This window comes from Echinops telfairi, unplaced genomic scaffold (assembly GCF_000313985.2).
Source record: "Echinops telfairi isolate 266 unplaced genomic scaffold, ASM31398v2 ScPeMD7_31;HRSCAF=116, whole genome shotgun sequence".
NCBI lineage: Eukaryota > Metazoa > Chordata > Mammalia > Afrosoricida > Tenrecidae > Echinops > Echinops telfairi.
Genome location: NW_022103928.1, coordinates 12,652,719 through 12,676,585, shown reverse-complemented (window position 1 = coordinate 12,676,585; position 23,867 = coordinate 12,652,719). Strand labels below are relative to the sequence as shown.

Genomic DNA, 23,867 nt, shown 5'->3' with positions numbered 1-23,867 from the left:
GCATCTCACAGGGACCCTATACGACACACTACTCACAGTGTGCATCTCACAGTGACCCTATACGATACACTACTCACAGTGTGCATCTCACAATGACCCTATACGACACACTACTCACAGTGTGCATCTCACAGGGACCCTATACGATACACTACTCACAGTGAGCATCTCACAATGACCCTATACAACACACTACTCACAGTGTGCATCTCACAGGGACCCTATACGATACACTATACACAGTGAGCATCTCACAGGGACCCTATACGATACACTACTCCCAGTGTGCATCTCACAGGGACCCTATACGATATACTACTCACAGTGTGCACCTCACAGTGACCCTATACGATACACTAGAACTGGCCCTTTGGGTTTTCAAGACTTTAAAATCTTTCTGGGAGCAGATAATCCTTATCATTCTTTCACAGAGTGACTGTAGATTCCAATAGCTGAAGTCTTTTGCAGCTCAATGCAAATAGCTCACTACACTACCAGCAGCAAACTGACTCTTCTCCAGACTCCTATTTTTATAGTAAACCAGCTGCCTTTGAGTGGACTCTGATTCAGAGCGACGCCATGTGTATCAAAAGCTTTGCATATGGCTCCATAGGATTTTCAATGACTGGTTTTGCTGAAGGAGATCACCGGGCCTTTCTTCTGTTTGCTTTTGGATAAACACAAACCTGCAACATTTTGGTTAGCAGCAGAATATGTAAAGGCTTATAACAACAAGGTTCCTACAGGGCCTGACAGCAGACTCCCCCAGGAAACAGAATCTGTCATCATGGAAGGCACTGGCATGTTACAGAAAACACCAGAAGGAAGATAGACAGCAAAGTTTCATTAGAATGGAAATTATACCATTCCTACGACCCAACAGAGCACAATCCAAAAATCCTCACGGAAATGAACTAGCCAAGATGTGTTGTTAGTCAGTAAAGTTTGTAGCACAGATACTTAGGGACTCACACTAAGATTGCCACTAAGTTATCATCAATAGTGTGGATTTGCATGATGCTTTTCATTTGTAAGGCTAGGTAAAATAGGTAAAAATGAAAGATTTACCAGATTTCCTAAAAGAAACATGCGCATTTTATTACAAGCAATGTATAAGCATTAAACATTTTTTTTCTTCCTTTGTGGCTCATTTGAGGCATGTGGCTTTTGGCAAATTCATTTCCTTCCAACAATTTATACACATTTAATGAACCCTTCCCATTTATATGCATTTTATACACAATTAATACACATTTAAGACACTGTTCCCATTTCCTCCCTGTATTTCCATTAGTTTTTTCAAAGCAAATTTTAAGTTTTATGTAAACTTCAATGTAAATTACTACGCATTTCCCTTATATTTAATTCCAAAAGCATAAATTCACAACATTTTTCAATCCCTAACCAATGGAATATTTCTCATATGCTAAGGAAGAAACCCAAGCTTCCTGCCATTGCGTTGATTCCGACTCACAGCAACTCTGTAAGAAAGAAAAGATCCCTCCAGAGAGTCCCTCGGCTGCAAGTCTGACAGTGGTTGGTGGGTGCGAACTACTGGCCTGTAGACAGAAGTACAAGCTTAGCACACGGGGCTACCAGGACTCCGCTGGAAAAAATATCTGCATGTATATTTTCCTCTGATTTGCCCTTCCTTCCTTCAAATTCTTAACAAATACATTTTTGATGTTTTTTCCTCAACAGTATCTTGTTCTAAAATGCCTAGCAAAACAAAAACAACAAAATAAAACAATTCTACAAGACAGAGTAGAACTGCCCCACGGGGTTTCCAAACCTGTGACCTTCACAGAAACCAACTGCCACATCATTCTCCTATGGAGCATTTGCTGGGTTCAATCTGCCACTTTGTTACTAGCCCAGATTTAACCCCAGCGCCACCAGGGATCCTGAAATATCTGGGCTACCTGTCTAATGAAAGCCCCATTCCGCACCCAAAAGGTTTAGATTAGTTCAAAAAAACAGTTAGGGAGGAAAAAAATCAATCAGGTTGTCGACTTAAGAATCACAATTGAATTCTCTAGAACAGCTGTCCTCAAAGTATGGTGCAACATCACTATCAGCTGGCAGCTTGTTAGAAATGCAGATGTGTGGTCTCCATCCTAAGCTAAGGAATCAGGATCTCTGCAGGTGGGACTCCAGACTGTTGTAACAAGCAAGGCACACTGGAGTTTGAGAAGCAGCGCTTCCCTTGGCGGGCTGACTCTTGCAAAAGCCAAACAGCTGCCCTGTCGCTTGGTGCTTACTCATACCTGAATGTTTGCAGAATGTGGGCAAGGTTTCCGGGAGGGCTTTCACCTAATTAGCATGTTTAAAAAGATTTAATTAATAAATGCCAACCTATACAAACCTAAAGACCCTTCCTACAGAGACTATGTGATGAATTGGATGCACTTTTTAATCAACTGCTTGGCAAGCAGTATGGGTTTCCTTATTTGTAAACAGTTATACTAATGCTAAACATATTTATTCACAACTTGACAAGAAACAATGCCCCGTAATTAATCATTTCCCTGTCCTAATCAGACAAAGTAAAAATACAAACCCAAACGTGCATTCCCTTCTCATTAGGGAAGTCACAAAAATAAGGGGTAATTGAACCTGCTGAGGATCCGCTTAAGTGTAGGTTTTTCCAGGCAAAATAATGCCAGACATATTGGTCATCTCCAAGACACTTCACTTAAAAAAAAAAGTGAAGTACAACTAAGAAAATTCATTTTCAAGACTTCAGTGTGAGTTTTTGAAACTAGATTATTAATGCCCGGTGTTCAGTAATAGACTTCTCTGTAAAATGTCACTTTTAAAATAATCATCTAAAGTTGAGGAAGAGTGAAAATCCAAAATTTAACATCCGTCTTCTAAAAAAAGCACCACTAGGAATTAGCTCATAAAAATACATGCTCTTTGATTAACTAGTTTTATTTAGTGTGTATGTTCAAGATACATAAGCTAATAGGCATTGCTATAAACTGGGCAACATGCTACAATTCAAGGTCTATAAAACAGGCTTAATTTAAAAAAATTATTTTACTTACTCTCTGCCTCTAGGATTTCTACTTCATTTCCGAAATATAATAATACTGGAAGTACCATAAAATACTGCAATTAAACACCAAATCCACTATAAAGTTTAACCCCAACAATGAAAACAAATATTATCAAGCCATTACAAAAAAGATAACTGCTTGAACACAGAAAATGATGCTTTTATACGTGAGGAAGAGTAGAGCTTCACAGAGAGGCCTTTTCAATGCTCACTGAGCAGTTAACCATGCCAAGCAGGGAGATGGCTGGAGTTCCCTACAACTGTTGAACTCCAGTTTGAATGTGAATGCAAGCAGTGGGGTGGAGGTGGGGGGATGCATGCCTGAACAGGGAGGACACTTGAGGATTATAATACAAAGTGGGGACATGGCACATTTTAGCAAAATACTTGAAGCATACACTTTGAATCCTATCATAGAATTAGTAGGGCATTAATCATGTATATTCCTAACCACTACCTGTTTGCCAATAGAGAAGACAGTTCACAAAAGCCGAAGACAGTCTAGTTTTAAAAGTAAATAAAAAACAGAAACAAACCAACTCACTGCCATGGAGCCATGGTGATTCATAGCAACCTCACAGGACCTTATAAGACCTTACAGCGATCCCACAGGACCTTATAGCAACCTCACAGGGCCTTATAGGACCTAAAAGCGACCCACAGGACCCTATAGCAACCTCACAGGACCTCATAGAACTTCACAGGACTTTATAGGGCCTTACAGTGACCTCACAGGACTTTATAGGACCTTATAGCAACCTCACAGGACCTTATAGACCTTTACAACAACCTTACAGGACCTTTTAAGACCTTACAGTAACCTCACAAGACCTTATAGGGCCTTACAGTGACCTCACAGGATCTTATAGAACCTTACAGTGACCTCACAGGACCTTATAGAACCTTATAGTGACTTCACAGGACCTCATAGGACCTCACAGCGACCTCACAGGACCTTTTAGGTAGAATGCACCCCACAAGTTTCTGCGACAGTAACGCTTTTCTCCTGAGGACCATCTGGTGATTATGAGTTGTTGACCTTGCAGTTGGCAGCCCCAGGTGTCACGCTATGCACTAGGGTTCCTTACAGGTGGACCTAAGCTCTAACTAGTCATACATAGTTCTAGCAATTTTTATTCTAGTAAATGATCAGAAATGCACATACAAGTTGAAAATGACACTTGATGCCACTGGTGCCAAGGAAAAAGGAAATCAAAACAACATTGTAATGCAAGTGTCCATGAAAATGGAATACTATAAAGTCAAATAATAATAAAGTATGACATATATTAACATAAGAGGATCTGTAAGACTTAGGTAAAGTACAGGTCACAAAATAAAAATCAATGATAATTGGATCTATATGGAATATACATAAAGTGTAGGCCACAGAAAAATATATACAATATATATATTTATATACATTGATTTAAAGAACAAGTGAGATGCATGTATATATGGGAATGTATGTAAATGTGCTAAAAAGTGGCCTGAAAAGGACTTGGATGTAGATGCTGACCCTAATTAGTTCTGGAAAGTAATATACCTTAAAATTGTACATGAAGAAGTATAATCCTTCATCACGTATTGAAAACAAATCTTTCGTGGGGTAAACTCCAGTTATTTTGTTTACTCACCTTTGCTACTATTAATTCCAGTAGTGGAACAAAAACAAAGATAAAAACTTACATTCTGCTCAGAGAGTATGGAACAGAGAAGCTCACCAATAGCCAGATGGAAACAGTATAAACACACAAACTAATTTGCTGAATATTTGTTGCTTTTCTGTTGTAGTAGAAACACATTATTGTACATTTACTTTTTATTAGTGTAGTACTTTCACAGTGTTTTATAAATTCTATCAAGAGATGAAAATTCTATAAAGAAGTGATTATGATTGGCAGATTTAAATCCAATCCACAACTAGGCTCAGCTCAGCTTTGGCAAGCCGCTCTAGAGAAGTAGTTCTATTTCGTTTGGGGACTCTAGCTTGCTTTGGGAATTATGTCAGTGTTTTCCGAAGCAAGTAAGCAATGCCACATCTTATGTCCAGAAAACCAGTAGGCTTTATCTTGAATCTTACGTTTAGTAGGCTTTTGAAGTCAATCTAGCCATGGACACAGGTAGTCAGTGCCAGCTACGGAATTTGACTAGTGACCACAGGATTTCTAAAACAGCAAACTTGATATACGGTCTATGGCCATAACGAGAGCACAGGGTGAATTATCTAATTTCTGGAAAAACTAGTAAGGTCACACACTTAAATTTCTTCAGCTGTCCCGCTTTTCTATAAGCAATTCTATATCGACCAGCACTATCTATTTTTTCCTTTCCAGTGTATTACCTGACTGTTATTTACTGAATATCTTAAAACTCCAGATGCATTATATGAAAAGGAATCAGCTATACTATCAACTGTAGAAAAGTGGTACGATGTCCCTGTAAATTATAGACAACAATAAATATAAAACAAATAAATAATTAAATTCTGCCTAAGTGCACCCTGTTAGTGCTTCTGGGCCTCAGCAATTTATTATCATGGACACAAAGAGATTTTCACGAGACCTTAAGAATTTTTTTTGTTGTTGTTGTTCTGGAGTATGATTTCTGGTTTTATTTTTTTAATCATTTTATTTTTAATCATTTATTTTATACAATTTTTATCACAATCCATCCATACATCCGTTGTGTCAAGCACATTTGTACATTTGTTGCCATCATCATTCTCAAAATATCTGCTTTCTACCTGAGCCCTTAATGTCAGCTCCTCATTTTTCCCCCTCCCTCCCCACTCCCCCCCCCCACGAACCCTTGATAATTTATAAATTATTATTGTTTTGTCATATCTTACACTGTCCGACGTCTCCCTTCACCCACTTTTCTGTTGTCCATCCCCCAGGGAGTAGGTTATATGTAGATCCTTGTAATCGGTTCCCCCTTTCTACCCCACCTGCCCTCCACCCTCCAGGTATCACCACTCTCACCACTGGTCCTGAAGGCAGACCTTAAGAATTTTAAGAGAAAGAAAGAATAGGTATTCTCATGGCTTATTTTCTGATGTATTACAATTTTTTTCAAGCATATGGGAACTTGTGCATATGCCCCATTGCTACCTTTCCCCATTACTTCAAACTAGTTACAATCTCCAGGACACAATCATTACACAACTGAACACTGACTATTCTTGTAACCATCATTTGGAAACTACCAACCACCCACCTGCTAAGTGCTGGTGGCCCCATGGGTTAGCATTGAGCTGCTAACCATAGAGTGGGCAGTTCAAACCCACCAGCGATTCCGTGGGAGCATGATGAGACTATTTGCTCCTGTAAAGCTTTACAGTTGTGGAAACTCTGTACAGGGACACTTTGAGTCTGAATCAATTTGATGGCAGTGGGTTTGGTTTAGGGATTTATCCACCTGTTATTCAAGAAAGGTATACGTCCTGTTACACAAGTGGGTCCTGGTTATGGATCCCTGAAAGAAAAGGCGATTGGACCGATGGATTAGAATAGGGCTTGCTCAGCATTTAACAGAGGGATCCACTCTGGGTCAGGCCAACAGTTAGACATGGAACTATTTGTATGGTCTCTCGCTCGCTCTCTCTCTTTTTTCTTCTCTCCCTTGGTGTTTGTCTATATAAGGTAGGCAGGATAAACAATCCCAAGGAGACAGCAGCAGGACTGACAGTTATGGGGGTGGGGTTGGGGAAGTGATGAGCAAAAAACAACATGGACAAGGGACTAGCAAGAGATCTAAAATGACAGTGAGGAAGGTGTAACATTCCTAATCCTGTCTGATCCATTGAAATGTATCAGAGAGAAATTACTGAGAGATGAACAATGGGCAATAATGATAGTGGGGCAGCAGGAAAATTTTATATATATAAAGATAGGTGTATTTGTGTGTTGTGTGTGTATAAATACAATAAGGAAATAGATGGACTTTAGGCCTCTACTTAAAGGTTACCTTAGTACGAGAATGGCTTGGAATTGTATGATACTCACCTTCCCATCATGACTGCTGAAGACAAAAATGGGTGCATAAGCAAATGTGGTGAAGAAAGCTGATGGTGCCTGGCTATTGAAAGATCCTATAGCAATAGGTTCTTAAAGGCATGAAGTTAAACAAGCGGCCATTTAGTAGGGAAGCAACAAAACCCACATGGTAGAAGCACACCAACCTGTGTGATCATGAGGTGTTGACAGGAAAAGGTATCAGAAATTAAAAATCAAGCAATCAAATTGATGTGAAGGAGCATAGAAAAAGTGGAGACACCCCTACTCCCCTTCTGAGAATTAGACAGTCTCTCACAGAAGGGCCACACGGGATGGTATGTCCAGGGTGAAGTATAACACTGAGGAAACACATAACTATCCTCTAATTCTTTAATATTTCCTTCCATTATGGTCTTAGTTTTACCTTAAAAAGCCTATAAGGCCTGTGCATGTTCATTTGTATAATTAATGTGGTTTGATACATAAAATCCAAAATGTAATGATTTTGTAATGATTCCCTGAGGGCATGGGAAGGGGCGTGGTAGGGGGAAATGGATACATTGGATAGTGTAAGATACGCAAAAAAAACCAACACACACACACACACACACACACACACACACACACACACACAATAAGGGTTCCTGGGGGGTAGGATAGGGAAGGAAAGGGATAAAGGGGAGCTGATATCAAAGATTTCAAGAAGAAAGAAAATGTTTTGAAAATGATGGTGGCAGCAATTGTACAATTATGCTTGATTTAATTGAATTATGGATTGTTATGATATCTATGAGTGCCAATAAAATTCTTTTAAAAAATAAAAAGAATTATGGTTATTCAATGCTATTGGGTAAACCCCTGCTCTCAAGAATTACCAGTAATTCCAGTCACAATTTGAGAAACACTTTTCTAAAAGATTATATGCCCTTTCAAATCCCTTAGCACAATTCGGAAGGCTTATTGAGCATATGGCCCATTGCAACGATTTGTACCCTCCAGGATAAAATCATTAACAGAAAGTGATTATTCAAATGTTTTTAAAAGATACAATGTATCGTTTTCTTCCTTATACTTTCTGATTCTGGGAACACTTAAATCGTGCGTTCATTTTAAATGATGCAACATCTTGCAGAATGTCCATAATTTGATGCTACTTTAAAATTAACTGATCACAGACTGACAGCAGCTGAACGTTTGAGAAGACATGAACGATGGCACAGTGTGTGATGAGCTGGTGAAGCCCTCGTTTACAGCACTTACCAATCCCTTTTGTGGGGGGCGCTCTGGTAGCGCAGCCAGTTACGCACTGGACTGCCACGCACAAAGTCAGCGGTTCCAAATCACCAGCTGCCCCTGGGATGGCAGATGAGCCTTTCAACTCCTTTAATCAGTTACGGCCTAGGAAACCCACCCGGGTAATTCTACTCTGTCCTATAGGGTTGATTAAATGTCGGGATCGACTAGACGCCATATTGAGTTTGGTTTCTGACTACGGCCAATTTCAAGTGGCTTAACAACTGTTGACAAAATTTCTGACTTTAACACCAGGAGTAATATTAACTTTAAGGATGAACACAATATACATCGATATGCTGTATGTACCATCCATGAGAATCAAGAACATTCATGGGTCGTGAATTTAACTACTGGGAATATGTAGTTAGCAATGGGTAACAAGTAGTGTGTTATTTATGTAAACAAGTGCTTCTTTACTGCTTTTATGGGCTGATAATTATTAGTTCCCCTAACAGATCAACAATACTTTTTATTCTAGGTTTTTTAAAGCAAGCCTTTTCTCCTATGTCAAAGAGAAGGAACTGTCAGCTAGTGGCTAAATTATCACAAAATCCTTATTCAGCTTACTAAACAATTCCACACCCACTTCGTTCACTTCCTCCCTCTCCCTTTCCTGTCTTCCCATTTATTCACACACTTATTGAGTGGTTACTAAGCCGACTACTCCCAATCCAATCAAAGACATTGTTCTGTATTGTAGGTAAATACAATAAACCCATTTGATTGCTATTCTGCAACTGAAATTCTAATTAGGTCTGTAGGTTTAAATAGTAGCTTTGTTTACTAGCCATGAATACCACCTTAATTTTGCAGATTCTTGGATTTGCTGAATTTTCAAGCCAATAATTCAATTGTAGAATTGAGTCTTTCTTCAAGAAAAGTCCAATGTTCGGTTGCTAGAGACAGGGACAAGGGGTTGTCCCCCCTAGAGGAGGTGGGGAAGGAATCAGGCTAGCATTAACCAACCAGGAAGACCCCCAAACTGGGCATGCTCCAATTCAGGTCCCTAGCAAGGTGAGCGGTACCCCTGGGAGGCCCAAACGAGGCCCAGGTGGGCTTAATTCGGCCAATGGCTTCAACCAATACCATCAACCACACCTCCACAGCCAGAGGCTTTAAATATCTTGGCTGCAGGAAGGTCGTTTTTGCTTTTTTGTTTTTAAACTCTGCTCCTGGTCAGAGGCAGGTGGAGGTAGGAGGTGCACCTGCGCTGCCTGGGCGGCCCCGCACCCACTCAGGGCTTGCTTGGGATGCACAACAGCCTCTCCGGGGGCGCTTTCTCGGCCTCAGTTCACCACGTATGTGGCTGCTCTGGTCCGTGTGTGAACCCCAGCGCAGCTTCCACAAGGTTTGACACGCTTTCCTGAGATGGGGTGTACTCTTTGAGACCGCAAACCCTGTCCTTCTAAAAACTCACTTAGATCACAAACCTGGCTTCGGCGTGAATTCTTTCTCCTGGGAAGCCAAGGACTGAGGGATTGCCCACTCAAGAAACCTCAGACTACGATTACTTCCTTTTCAACTGGTGTCACAGGTACGATCTAAACATGACTGAACAAAATGCAAAACTTACTGCAACGCGTCAAGGATGACTCATAGTGACCCCCTGTAGGTTTCTGAGACCAGTGTTCAGGGGAGTAGAAAGCCTCGTCTGTCTTCCATAGAGCTGCTGGTGGTTTCGAACTGCCAACCATGCAGATCTCGGCCTAATGCATAACCACGACATACCAGGGCTCTTCATAGATTTAACATGGACCCTTCTCTTCCCTTCCTGAACTCCTTTAAGTTCTAAAACATCATAACCTGAAATCCAGCAATCATTTCCTCAGTATTACTCTTTCGTCTTCAGATTTTTCTTGTGCATCTGGTAGCCGATCAGCAAGAAGTGCAACATGGGATTTCAAATGCCCTGATGCTTGAGTTCTTAAGCAGCTTCTTCAAAGGAATAACGTGGAGAAAATGTTTAGTGTGAGCGTGTCTTGCCTTTCAGGTTATCTGGCTACCAGTTAGGAGCAGGAGGTGATGGGGTGGTAGTAAGTGTGTGTGTTCAGGAGGTGATGGGGGTGGTAGTAAGTGTGTGTTCAGGAGGTGATGGGGTGGTGGTAAGTGTGTGTGTTCAGGAGGTGATGGGGTAGTAGTAAGTGTGTTCAGGAGGTGATGAGGTGGTAGTAAGTGTGTGTGTTCAGGAGGTGATGGGGGTGGTAGTAAGTGTGTGTTCAGGAGGTGATGGGGGTGGAAGTAAGTGTGTGTGTTCCACTGCAGTTATGTTCAGGTGGTGGTTTTATGGTACAAAAGTGATCCCATTATCAAACGCAGTCTCAGAGAAACAATAAGCCTTAAGTGGGACAAAGACAAGACAGGGACAAAGACACGTGGTCTGGATGAGGGAGATTATAAGGAAAGGCCAAAATGGCACCTGAGGAGTCACAGTCAATAAGATAGTTAAATAAAGTTAAATAAAGCATGAAACAAAGGAAACTGTCACAAGTCCATTACTGGTGGCAGAACAATACATCACAGTGCCGGGGGGCCCACAGGAGTGGATACCGACGATTGAGACACATGCATTATGTCACATAAAATAGCTTCAGACTCAGGCAGTTAGGGTTCAATTTGCAGGGCATGACTCATCACTATGGGATCCCCAGTACACATCAAGGACACAACCAGAGAAGCCCCTAAGGGAGACAGGTTCCTCCCGGGACTGGCTGGAGAGGGCTGAGGCAGTAATCCACTTTCCAGTGCACTCTAGGGCAGATTACTTGCATCTTGGCTAACAGTCAGAAAGGGTCCAGTGGAGGCTTACTCTACACTGGGCTCTGCAGTCTCCAAACTGGTTTTTGATTTTCACTATTATCCATAGCCTTTGGCAAATGGGGTGCTCAGAATGTGAGCCCTACTACATGAGAAATTCTTTGCTTCCTTGACATTGTTGTTGGGTTCTTTTGGTTGCTTCGGACCCACAGTGACCTTATGCAAACACAGAATGAAACACTGCCCCATCCTGCGCCATCCTCACAGTTGTTCCTGTGCTTCACTCCATTGCTGCAGCTACTGGGTCAACCTATCTCCTTACAGCCCGCCTTCTCCTTTGCCGCCCTCTACTTTACCAAACCTGGCATCCTCCACGGACTGGCCTCTCCTGCCAACATGTCCAAATACATAAGATGAAGTTCTGCCATCCTTGCCTTTAAGGAGCCTCCTGGCGGTACCTCTTCAACTACAGATTTAGCAGTCCACGGTACCGTATGCACTCAAGTATAAGCTGAGTTTTCCAGCACATTTTTAATGCGGTTTTTGTGGTAAAATTAGGTGCCGCGGCTGATATTCGGGCCGGCATATACTCCAGTATATACGGTAATTTCTTCACCACAATTCAAACAAACCAATTCTTCGGTCTTCCTTGAATGCACTCCTTGATGGAGGATACACATTAGCGGCAATGGCTCTCAGCAAGGTGCGCCATCTCTGGAAAACGTATGTGCATGGGCTACGCATTTGTATGTCAGCTAAAGATGCCATTAAACAGTTCAAAAACCATTCTAAATGCTTAGGTTCACAACGAATTTAACTCTATACCCAGAATTCCGTCATGTACTTGTATCAACTCCCACACTCTTTTTGAGTGTTCAAGCACCTGAAATATATTCATTTCTACTTACTGCTTTCACACAAAACTTACTAAGCAAGTAAATTTTAAGGGCCTGCCTGCCTGACTACTTCCTCAGATTAATATACATTGCTGTAAAATGTTCTTAAGCTTATGCAAGTCAAATTTAGTTAATTCTCAACATTTGATAAGAGTTTGTCTTAGAACTGAATAAAAATAGCAAAAGAAATACACTAGATTTTGAGCTATTTAAAGGCAAGGACAGAATATTATTCATTTTTATATCTTTGGAGTTTGAAACAGTACCTAACATAAACTGTGCGTATTGAATCAATGGTAATAAAAAATGAACTCTGAAAATAGGGGGCGGGGTGAGGGCCAAACTTGTGGTGGTTAGTGGATGCACAACAATGCTTCTCATCTTTTGGATTGGGGTGGGGGGTGGGGGGGTAAGTAAATATAAAGACAGACAATGGAAAAAGACAGACCATTTGAAATATTACATGGAATACCCATATATCTCTACTTAGACAACAGTTTCTAATGCTTTGCTATATTTGCTTTATTTCTCTTTATATATGTATGAGTTGTTGCTGTTGACATTCAACATAAACTGCTGCATCATGATATTCTGTCCCTAAATGCTAGATCATGTATCTCTTAAGAATAAAAGTATCCTTCTACATAATCACAATATTATTAGAATACCTAAGAACACTAATAATAGTTCCCAATTATCATCGAATTTACCACCCATCTGTCATTTTGTTGTATTACGGTGGGGTTTCTGGGTGACAGAAACGAACAAGCGATTAACTGTTAGCCAAAAGGTTAGTGGTTGGAACCTACCTGGAGGTACCTTCAAAGGCAGGCCTGGTGAAGCTCTTCCATACGGTCGTGGCCTTGCTAACCCCATGGAGCGGTTCCATTCTGTACACATGGGCTTGCTGTGACTCAGAAGTGACTTAGTGGCACCGAACATCAACATGATCCTAGAAACTATGCAACCAGTATTTCAGGTACCAGCAAGGTCACCCATGGTGAGCAAAGCCTCCAGGCTAAGCCACACTAGTACGAAAGACTTTGCACAAATTACCCAATGAAACCCCAATAGATCACATGAGAATATTGTTTGATATAAGTTTGAAGACTCTAAAAATACAGAGAACTGCAATAATGCAGTTGAGCGTGCCGATGATGGTGAGAAGGACCAAGCACTAGGCAGCATTTGGTTCTGTATCTATAGGTTCACTGTGAGTTGGAGTTGACATCAAGTAGCAAACACACTGTCACCTCATCTGATAGGTAGTCAAGAGTGAAGATTCTTCTAATTATCCCAATGTATGACAGGTATACATGGTCAAACCAAGACCAATGATTTGTGGTTCTTTGGGCCTATTCATGTTAAACCTTAACAACTTACTATATTTCCAAGTTTTTCGTTTCCATATGCAAAGGAGCTTCAAAAAAATTGGGAAAATTCCATCCTTTTTTTACACTGTGCTTCCATGAACCTTTGAAGCTCCGTTGGATACCTGATTCAGTTTTTCTCTGACTAGTAGCAAGTCTCTTATATTTATAACTTAAACTCAATTATGGATCATTCAGGCCTCTGACTCATTCTCCCCCTCTTTAGATAAATGAAAGTCATTTGGTCCACCCTCCTATACATAAAGTATTGTTTAGCCCTTGACATATACTTGTGATTGGAGGACATAAGTCACTGCAGGCATGTTTCGTGTTCTATAAACACCTCAGTGGAATCTTCTGACTAAAAAGAGAGTTCTTTTTCCAGAACCAAATTGGAGAAAAGAAGGAGAGTCTTAATTGTTCCTGCTACTAAAAATGGGATGCGCTAAAGTGATACATATGAAAATGCAAGATGCTTTTGGTGGGGAGAAAGTATGGATACCGGCTTTCTGGCTTGAACAATTATAATTGTATCGCTCTCAATGTTAGGATGACTACTACAATCAAAATACACTGCAGCGTGTTCGAATTACAGGGTGTGAGGAAACACTGACAGGCTAGTGACCTCCTTAGTAAATGTGGCTGAGAAAATAGGGGTTGGGGGGGGGGCGGTCAGTGTCAAAGGGTTCTGGACCCTGAAAGAGTATGCTTTCCCTCCTTCTCAATCTACGAATTCCCAGTGCTCTAAGCTACTGCGAAAACCCACATGTTCCTGGGCCTTTAACAGACCGCTCTCGCCTTGTTGTGCGGTTATACGGGGCAATCTTTGCCTGGTGCTCTGCAAATGTATGCTATCATTGCCGCCACTGTTATTTTTGGCTAACCTTCTACTTTTAATAATGCCCCAATCAGGCATGGCTCATTCTGAAGACATTAGAAATTAGCACAAGGCAAAAGATACGGGGGAACCTAATAATATTTCTTAATTTCTTCCTCAGTAGTAGCGTATCAAGAGCATGCCAATTGTATGGTAGGTTTCAGCTTCCTTATCAGTGCAAACATGTTTCCTGGCCAATGAGATGCAAGTATAAGGATAATGTGGAACTCAGGGTGCCCAGCCTGGACACGGGGCCACTCCACCCCACAAACGGATTATACTAAGTAAAACCATTGCCTTCATTACCAATCAGTCGACAAATCATTTGGGTCAAAACACAGGGCCCATTATATGCAAGGGCTTTGATACAGGAAAGTCTTCCAGAAGGAGGATTAAGAGAAGCCACATGGAAAATAAGTACTTCTATGAAAAAAAAAAATACTCCTCAAATGTTAGAGATCCAGATGTATGCAAACTCAGTTGGGGAATACACCCTCATTCAAAGCTTTTCCAGAACATCGGATAGAGTATGGGTTGAAGGAAGTGAACGCGGCTGATAATGGGCTGATAATAGCAACCAAGTTGTGCTGTCCACAGTGTGTGAGGGCACCAGGAAAACACTCAACAGGGGATGGCAATTTCAGGCTTCATTCGAAACGCAGAAAGGCTGAAATCAATGTAAGTCAGACAAGAAAGAATCAAAATCAGTAAGGAAAAAGAATTGAATTTCAAGCTTCTATGGAAAGACTGTAAATAATTCAAAGTCTAAAACATATTAGCCAAAATATCATGGTATCTTTTTACCCCTCTGTCTTTTTCTCAGGCATAACTGCTACACTTAGAATATACTAGAAGACTTTCAGTTGTAAATATTTAAAAGCACTTAGGCACACTAATTGGCCAGAGAGGAGGGGGGAAACGATGTTTTTTAAGGGGGAAACGATGAAAATGAAAAAAATCAGGATACCAGACAGCCCACTGCTAATGTTAACATGAATGACTCCATGGTGTTTTTCCTTTTTTCTCCATACTTTTATTTATTGTTTGAACTTTTGGTGTGGCAAATGTGTAATCTTATAATTAAAAGGCAGAGGATTCTAACAAATGGAAAAGGTTCGAGTAGTCATCCAATAACCTTATGTGCTCGTCAGACATGGAAAACTCATCAAACATAAACATTTTCCAAATGGTTCTGTTGATCAAAGCACCTTGGATCTCTTTTTAGAAATTCATAATCTGCAGTCCTGACCTCCACCTGGTTGAATAAGGATCAGCATTTAACAAGATCCCCAGGTGATTCACACATAGAATGAAATGTGAAGTACACTGACGTGAAGAATTGACTTTACCTATGCTGAAGAACATGGTTTTCCATACATGGCTTCCCAATACCACTCCCAGGAAGCTGTGGATAATGATGATACAGATTTCAAGGAAAATATACAGAATGAAATGAATAGTTGATCTTTCAAAACTTTTATATAAATGGCTTTCCATCTATGATTATTCATAATAATAACAGCAGCACAACAGCAACAATAGTAGTACTATTATTACATCAAAATCAGAGCAGCTAGCATTTAATTGATCCTTAGTATATGCCAGACATAGTACTGTATATACTTGAGTATAAGCCGAGTTTTTCAGCACATTTTAAATGCAGTTTTTGTGGTCAAATTAGGTGCCTTGGCTGATATTCTGGTCAACTTATACTCGAGTATATACGGTATGTGCCTGTGGTCACGTAACACTCATGTCCCCCAATAAACCAAAATCTAGCATCCTTAATCTCCTAGTATAGTCCTTTCCCCTTGAATCTTGGCTAGACCTCTGACTTGCTCTAACCATTACACTGTGGGAGGAGAGATGCTGCTTGGACCTATGCCTTAAAAGGCTCCAAAGCTCTGACGTAGCATATAAGGTATCTGGCTACTCTACAGAAAAGGCCACATAAAGGGACCAAGTGACATGATAACTCAGAGGCGGCAGAGGTCTGTCTGAAAACAATATGGATATGTGAGTCCAGCCACAAGTCCACCTGCCAGCCAAATGCTGGGGCCACACCAACAAGAACACGGGGAAGGACAGCCCAGCTTACTCCAGCCCTGTTAGAAAAATCATAAGAAAATAAAATGGTTATTGTTTTAAGCCACTAGATTTTGCTATATAGCAACAATAACCAAAAACCCACAGGTTGCTGTCGAGCTGGTTCTGATACGGCAGTGTTACTCAGATACTTATTTCAACCCCAAAACAATCTTAAGAAATAGATACTAACAATCACTTCTTTCTGTGGCAAGTGAGGAAGTCCACCTCTCAGTGATGGCAGGGGACAGCACTGCACATCAGACCCATTGCTGGTCTCAGGCAGGACATGTCCTGTGACTGGCCTTGCTTCTCCTGACTGTGCTCACTGGCATCGAGGGCCCTGTGTTTACTGCTGAATCACAGTGGTCTTTACCACACACACATACACAAGGACAAAGTTCTGAAAGGCAAAGAAATAACCCAACGGCCCCGGAAATCAGAAACTCAGATATGATTCCCCAAGTCTAGCATGTAAAGTTTGGTGCATATTACAACATTCTCAGCATGCTGCCCTTCTAAATGTCTTTAAACAGTCCAGTCTGTTGTGTGCTCTTTTGAGAGCTACAATTTAAAGATGAACAAACAAACAAACAGGACACAAGAAAATATCAGTCTTGGTATTGGTCTGCTAATTTGTGCTTAGGGAACTTTTCCAGCAAGAAAAATCCTACGGTGGATCCTTCTGAGACCCAGTACAAGGTAGACCAGAAAGAGGAAATGACTTTAAAAAATTTATTTAAATTGTTTTGTGATCAGTCAAACCTAATTTATTCTAATTTGTTCTAATTTGGGCAATTACCCAAATGCTCTTAATTTAGCCTGCACCTGATCTTGGTGGCCAGTGAAGCATTTAAAGGGCAGCTGTTTTGTGTATGTGTTTTATTATCAATTAGATACCACATTTTTACTTTTTTTTCTACTATGCAAACTAAAATGACCTACTAGACAGAATATTTTAGGAATGGGGAAAAATAAAAGAACATTCTTTGTATTCTTAGAACAAAATTTTCTAAATGCATATGAGGAGCCCACCAGATCCATGCTACAATCATCAGTTTGAAGGAAACACGACAAGAGCTTTAAGGATGTCTAGCACCACCTTACAAAACCCCACACTAAACAGCAGAATAGAAAGTCAGACATATCAGGTGGCAAGAAAGTGGTATCAACCACAAGATAGGCAATTGGATTGGGAACCCATATGCTGATGGTCTATAGGAAACAAATCCATTTCACAGGTCAGTCACTCCTTTCTAGAAAACAATTCATCTTGAAAAGAAGCCTAAAATTCATGTTAAGGATGAGTAGTCCTTACATTGCTATGAAGACGTCTGATGATTTTCCCAATGGTCAAGTTAAATATTTTGATTAGCTTGCCTTTATTGTGTTATAATGAAAGAGAAAGTTACTAGGAAAGAACAAAATTATTGAAATGTCCCAAACAATTAGTCCCAGGGACTAATGAGCCAGGGAAGCATCGGTCTCCACAACTCTGATACTACACTTGATCTTAGCCAAAAGGCCAAGAAGTGATCTCTCCACAACCCTGAGACCAGAAGAATTAAAAAAAAGGCCAGGCTTCCGGAGAGGATCGAGTCTAGTCCTTCCTGTCTGGAACGGAATCCATTCCTGTGGCTCAATGTGCAGCCCCAAAATAGGTCTCTCTGGGAAATCAGAATAGCCGGGAGGTGCACACACCTTAGAACATTGGTTCTCAACCTGTGGGTCATGACTCCTTTGGAGGGTCGAATGACCCTTTCACAGGGGTCACCAGTTCATAATAATAGCAAAATTACAGGTATGAAGTAGCAATGAAAAAAAATTTATGGTTGGGGGGATCACCAAAATATGAGGAACTGTATTAAAGGGTCATGGCATTAGGAAGGTTGAGAACCACTGTCCTAGAATAATCAACTTTTGGAGATCATAGGGCAGCATTTACCCAAGGGAAAATTTCAGAAGGATTGGGAAAGAGAAATGAAAACAGAATTAAAGCAAGGCAGAAGAATCAGTAATGAAATATTGCAGTGATGGCAATGAATGGGATGAAAATAAAATGCATAGATTGTTGAATGGAAATCTTTACCCATGAACCTTTACAGTAAAATGTTTTTGTTTTTGTTTTCTGAAAAAAAAAAAAAAAAAAGAAGAAGTAGTCCATGATGCTAAAATGAAAGAGATTACATCAAGCTCTAAGCAGGGAGATTATATCATGTCCAAATTAGAACAAAGAAATCAACACAGAGACTTCAAGGTATAAGTGCTGTTTTTTTCACACAAAAGACGACCAGTAGAGAGGAGTCCAGGATGGGATGTTGCTCCCAGCATTCGCTCAGAGGCTCCCATCCCTTCCATCCTTTCCTCTGTGGTGCCAGGCTACCTCTCCAAGGTGCTGAATCCAAAATTGTGGCTACAGCAGCTCCTGCCATTATAATAGCACCTCAACAGCAGGGACAAGCGGGACAGAAAAGCAGTGTTTTGCTCTGTTGTGCATAGTGCTGCTGTGAGTTGGAACCAACTCTTTGGCCCCTCACAATAACAACACTGTGAATCTAAAGATTGTGGTTTGAACCCGTGCAAAACCCCAAACCAAACTCACTGCCATCGAATGGGGGCCAGCTCATAGCAACCCTATAGGATGGGATTGAACTGTCCTTTCGAGTTTACAGACTGTACCTCTTTACAGGAGTAGAAAGCTCCATCTTTCTCCTAAGGAGCAGCTGGTGGTTTCAAACTGCTCACCTTGCAGTTAGCAGCCCAACACACAACCACTGAACTAACAAGGCACTGCAAAAGGAAGGCCCGCTGATCAGTTGCCATAAAGATTACACCAAGAGTAATCCACTGAAAAGCATTCATGCTATCCCATGGGCTCGCCATGAGGCAGAATCAACCCGAAACCAACAGGTGACGGTTCCCATTTACTGAATACCATGTTCTGTGCCTTTTGGCTCATTTGCCTTATTTTAGTCATTCTTCACATTAAACCTGCTCGAGTTTTGGTCACTTCATTTTATGGGAGAAAGCATTGACCTTAGAGATGGGAAGTGACTTTTTAAAGGTTATATCCTGCCAGGAAAAAACAACTGCAATTCTACCAAAGCTTTCCTTACGAGGATCAATCATTACCCAGACAAGGTCACCAAACTCTCATTTGACAGTTCATGAAACTAAGGTTTTGATAGTTGGAGTGCTTTAATTTACTATAACTGACTATAACTATTATTGCAATTTTGAAGCAATGCAAGATGGGATTTGGGGGTAAGGTTTTGTTGAATGTTTTAATCCATGGCACTTTAAATGCCACAGATGAGAAAGTTAAAAATCCTAGCTTTTCCTTCTGCCTCCGTGCCTTAACAGTGTTCAGATTTTAACAATAATAAATGCCCACCTCAGGGGGGAGGGGAGATTAAATAATATGAAAAAAGGAAGTGTAAATCACCTGCAGTGTCACCAGGCTGAGATGACATGAGAACCAAGGTGGGGTCTGGGTGAGCAGTCTCTGGGTTTGTTCTTAATCGATGGATGGATTTCTGCTGGATTTAGGAGTCTGACTCAACTGTAAGCTCCGTCCCAGTGACTCGAAGGCAGCGGACCAGCCTGTACTCAGGTCGTTACAGAATCACATTCTGCACGAAGATTGCTGTAGCATCTCACCCATTAGAGAGACAGGACGGGGAAACTCAAGTTTCTCTATGTAAGGTTTCCTGCACTGTGAAGTGCATTCAGTTGTACTACATAAGCTAATTGACAGCCATCTTTTAGTTGCAACAAGTTAATTGAAACTTACGCTTTGTCATCAAAGCGCGTGTCGGTTTCGAAAGCTGGTCACATAAAGACTGTGGACCACAGGGTTCACACACGACGTGTTCTGAAATGAACTGAGAGGAGGGGAAGTTCAGCAGAAGGGCCCAGCTGGCTCAAGGGACCGGAGGAGCTGAGGCTGAGGGAACAGGAGGGAGTGTGGTCAAAGCACACACAGAAAGGAAGCTGTCCGAGAAGATCAGAGGAGACCCACATGGGGGTTCCCGACAGCTCCAAGGTGGCGGGCCCATGGCTGATCCATGTTGGGCAGGATTGTCCAGTTATACGTACACAGCTGTGGACTGCCACCAGGGGCAGAAGGTCCCAAACTAAGAAGTTGGTCCTTCTTGGGGATTTTGAACACCCATAAATAAACAGAAAATCCATCTCTAGGGACCCAACTAGAGTATCAAAACAATTAAATTATACACAGGAGAGAAAATCTAACAATATATCTGTCTCCAGGCACTGGAACATAATGCATGAATACACGTATATGTATGATCAAGCAAAACTCTGAAGTGGGTCCTGGATGAAGAGACTATTGCTACTGGCAACACACCTACCACATACCCATCACGTGTGGTGGCTCGGGGCACAATGTAGCCCCTCTCAGCAGGCATCCACAGGCCATCTCTACCATTTAGTACAGGCATACCTCCTTCTAGAGAGTTTCACTCTACTGCTTGTTGCAGACCGTACACTTTCTCCTTTTAAATAAACTCCAAGGTTGTGGTCACCCTGCACAGTGCAAGCCTATCGGGGCCATTTTCCTAACAGATGCCATGTTCTCAGTGTCACAGTTTGATAACTCTCACAGTAGTTCACACTTTTTGTACACACATTGGGAAATCAAAAGCCTCATGTGACTCACTTTATTACCACGTTTGCATCGTGGCTGTGGTCTGGAGCTGAGGCTGCAATATCTCTGAGGTATGCCAGTAAAAAATGGCCTTATCCCTTAAGAGCCTCAGGTCCTGCACATATAAGGTGGGCATCTAAGAACATTGGTGCCACAGGGCGGCTACGAGCACGGAAAGAGAAGCCATGAGAGAACGCACAGTGGCGCTGGCCCAAAACGGGACCTCCAAATACATTATTTTGACATCATCATCACCATTGGAGCAACGAGGAAGAATGTAAACTAGTTCGCTGCTGTATCATCAGAGGCAAGAACAGTGTTAGACTCACTGTCACTGCATACACATATTTATTAAATGAAGGCATGAACCGTGATCAAGAAGTGTTCATAGGGCCAGGCCCAGTACAAAGCTCTCTCTCTGCACAATCCCAGTACTACACTCTGGAATAGGTTTTATCCTAATTTCCATTTGGTGATATAGGGCAGCTGTTTGAAACCACCAGCCATTCATCAGGAGAAAGAAGAGGCTTTCTATGTATGTAAAAAATTACAGTCTTAGAACACACAGGGGCAATTCTACTCTGTCCTATAGAGTCATCACAAGTCAAAATGGATGTCATGGCAGCGAGCTTGGGTTTGGTCTATTTTATAGATGGGTAGGGGAAGTGTAGAGTGAGGTCAATGATGGGTTTCATGCTTCACAGGTACGGAGCTAGAGAAGCAGGCCTCTAGCCCACCTCTTCTGTTCACTGCTTTACCCAGGACATTAACGAAGTTTCTGGTTGAGACATGTGTCAAATATGGCTACGACTTCAAATTCAACAACAAAGAGACTGTTTTCCCTTCTAATTGGCTTTTAAGAAAATATTTTTACATTTCTCTTCCAAGGGTCCAAACAAAACAAAAATCTAAGACACAACTGTTAGCATAGTGCTCATGTCTTGCATAAATGTAATATTCCATGGATTTTCAGAGTTTGACCACTAACTACACTGTAGTCAACTCATTTCTCATTTCCCTTGGCCAACTCCATAAATCTGCTTGAAATCTTAAGTGCAGATTATGTATCTCAGTAACTGTGGCATGTTGGCAACAAAACAAAATCTAATTAGGTTTCCATATAGTTCTTTTTTTTTTAAGGTCAGTTTAATGGGAGCTCTTACAACTCTTGTTACAATTGCCATCATTCTTTTCTAGACATTTACTTTCTATTGAGCCCTTGGGATCAGCTCCTCTTTTTTTCCCCACTATCCTCCCCCGACACCCGCGTGGCCCCTTGATAGATTATAGATTATTTTCATATCTCACACCAACTGGTGTCTCTCTTCTTTCTGGTTTCTGTTGTTCTTCCCCCTGAAAGTGTGTGTGTGTGTGTGTGTGTGTGTGTGTGTGTGTGTGTGTTTATGTGCCATCCATTGTGATCCACAGAATTTTAATAGAAGTATACAGTTCAGTGGAAGCCTGAGGAGGGGTGTGTATGAATCTCACCATTGCAAAATCTTTTGCTGCGTGTCAGGAGGAACGGGCCCTGGCAGCACAGTATGTTAACTGCTAGGCCGCTAACTTCAGGATTGGGTGTTCAAATCCACCAACTGCTCTCTGGGAGAAAGATGAGGCTGTCTGCTCCCATAAAGACTCATTATCTCGGAAGCACAATGGAGCAGTTCTACTTTGTTCTACGGGGTTGCTGTAATTTGGAACTGACTCGAGGACAGTGTGTCAGTATGTGAGAGGCACGGAGGAGATGCATCAGAAGAAAGGCATCTTCCAACAGGTAGAGCTCCTCAACCTGGGCCCTAAGGTCATTTTGGACTAGATAATTCTTTGTGGAAGGCCTGCCTGTGCACTGGCCTCTCCCCACATGATGACAGTAACACCCCCTCCCTAAACTAGGAACACCACAAAGGTCTCCAATACATAGCCCAATGTCCCCAGGAGCACAACTCATCTCAAATAAGAACCCTTGCTGCTCGGTGGGAAAAGACAGGGCTTTCCACCCCTCTGAAGAGTTACAGCCTCAGAAACCCGCAGGGTTTCTGGGACTCAGAATCGATTTGATGGCAATGAGTTTGAGAGTCTGGGATATCTCACCAGTTCACATCATCTACTGAAGAGAGTGATACTTAAGGCAGCAAAACAGGAAAGGTGAGGGGAAACATTCTAGGGCAAGGGTTTACCTGGTTCAGATGGTAAGATGTATGGCAGTCACGCGAGATACAGTCCCCTGGCACCAGATAACATGAGCTAAGAAGTCTGTGAGTCAGCAGTTCATACACCATCTATGGGCAGTGTGGGTCCACTCAAGTTCATGAGCAACAGTGGAGGTGAATGAACTGAAAGCAAGTCCTGATGTGTGACTGTGAGTGGTGCTGTGGAGCCCACTGCACTTTTAAACTTCCATGACAGGAGTGGTGGTGGTGGTGGTGGTGGGGGGGGGGCGCTGTTGATAGAATTAGAACCCCTCTGTGAGACGGTCTGCTTATGTGATTAACCACACCACTGGAGATGTTCTGATTTTTAAAACAAGTATTTTAACTTCCATAGAGTATTTTGCACACTGAAGGACACACAGAGCATTCCCATCAAAGCAACTTCCTCATTGTTACTGCTACTGCCACCTGGCTGACTTCAGGAGGAGAGGTTCTGATGGCCACTGTCAACATTCTTCAGATCTGATCCAAGAAACCAGTGTGTGGGCCCCGGGAATAATCTCTATATCTACATATAGATGCACACACAGGGAGAGCTCTTTTCTTTCTGAAATTCTTTTACGAAAAAGGGATTCGTTAGTAAGAAAGGTTTTTAAATATTTCTTTATCTCCATTAATTTTGTTGGAAATATTTGAATGTCTTTCTTTCAA

General features: G+C 41.5%; 1 protein-coding gene and 1 pseudogene across 2 annotated transcripts in view; both read right to left on the bottom strand.

Annotated features, from left to right (window-relative positions):
• The window catches only part of SUCLG2 (succinate-CoA ligase GDP-forming subunit beta), a 293,353-nt gene that overhangs the window by 74,278 nt on the left and 195,208 nt on the right, over positions 1–23,867 (bottom strand). The gene's annotated exons all lie outside the window — the stretch shown is intronic.
• On the bottom strand, positions 17,740–17,874 carry LOC115869636 (annotated as a pseudogene).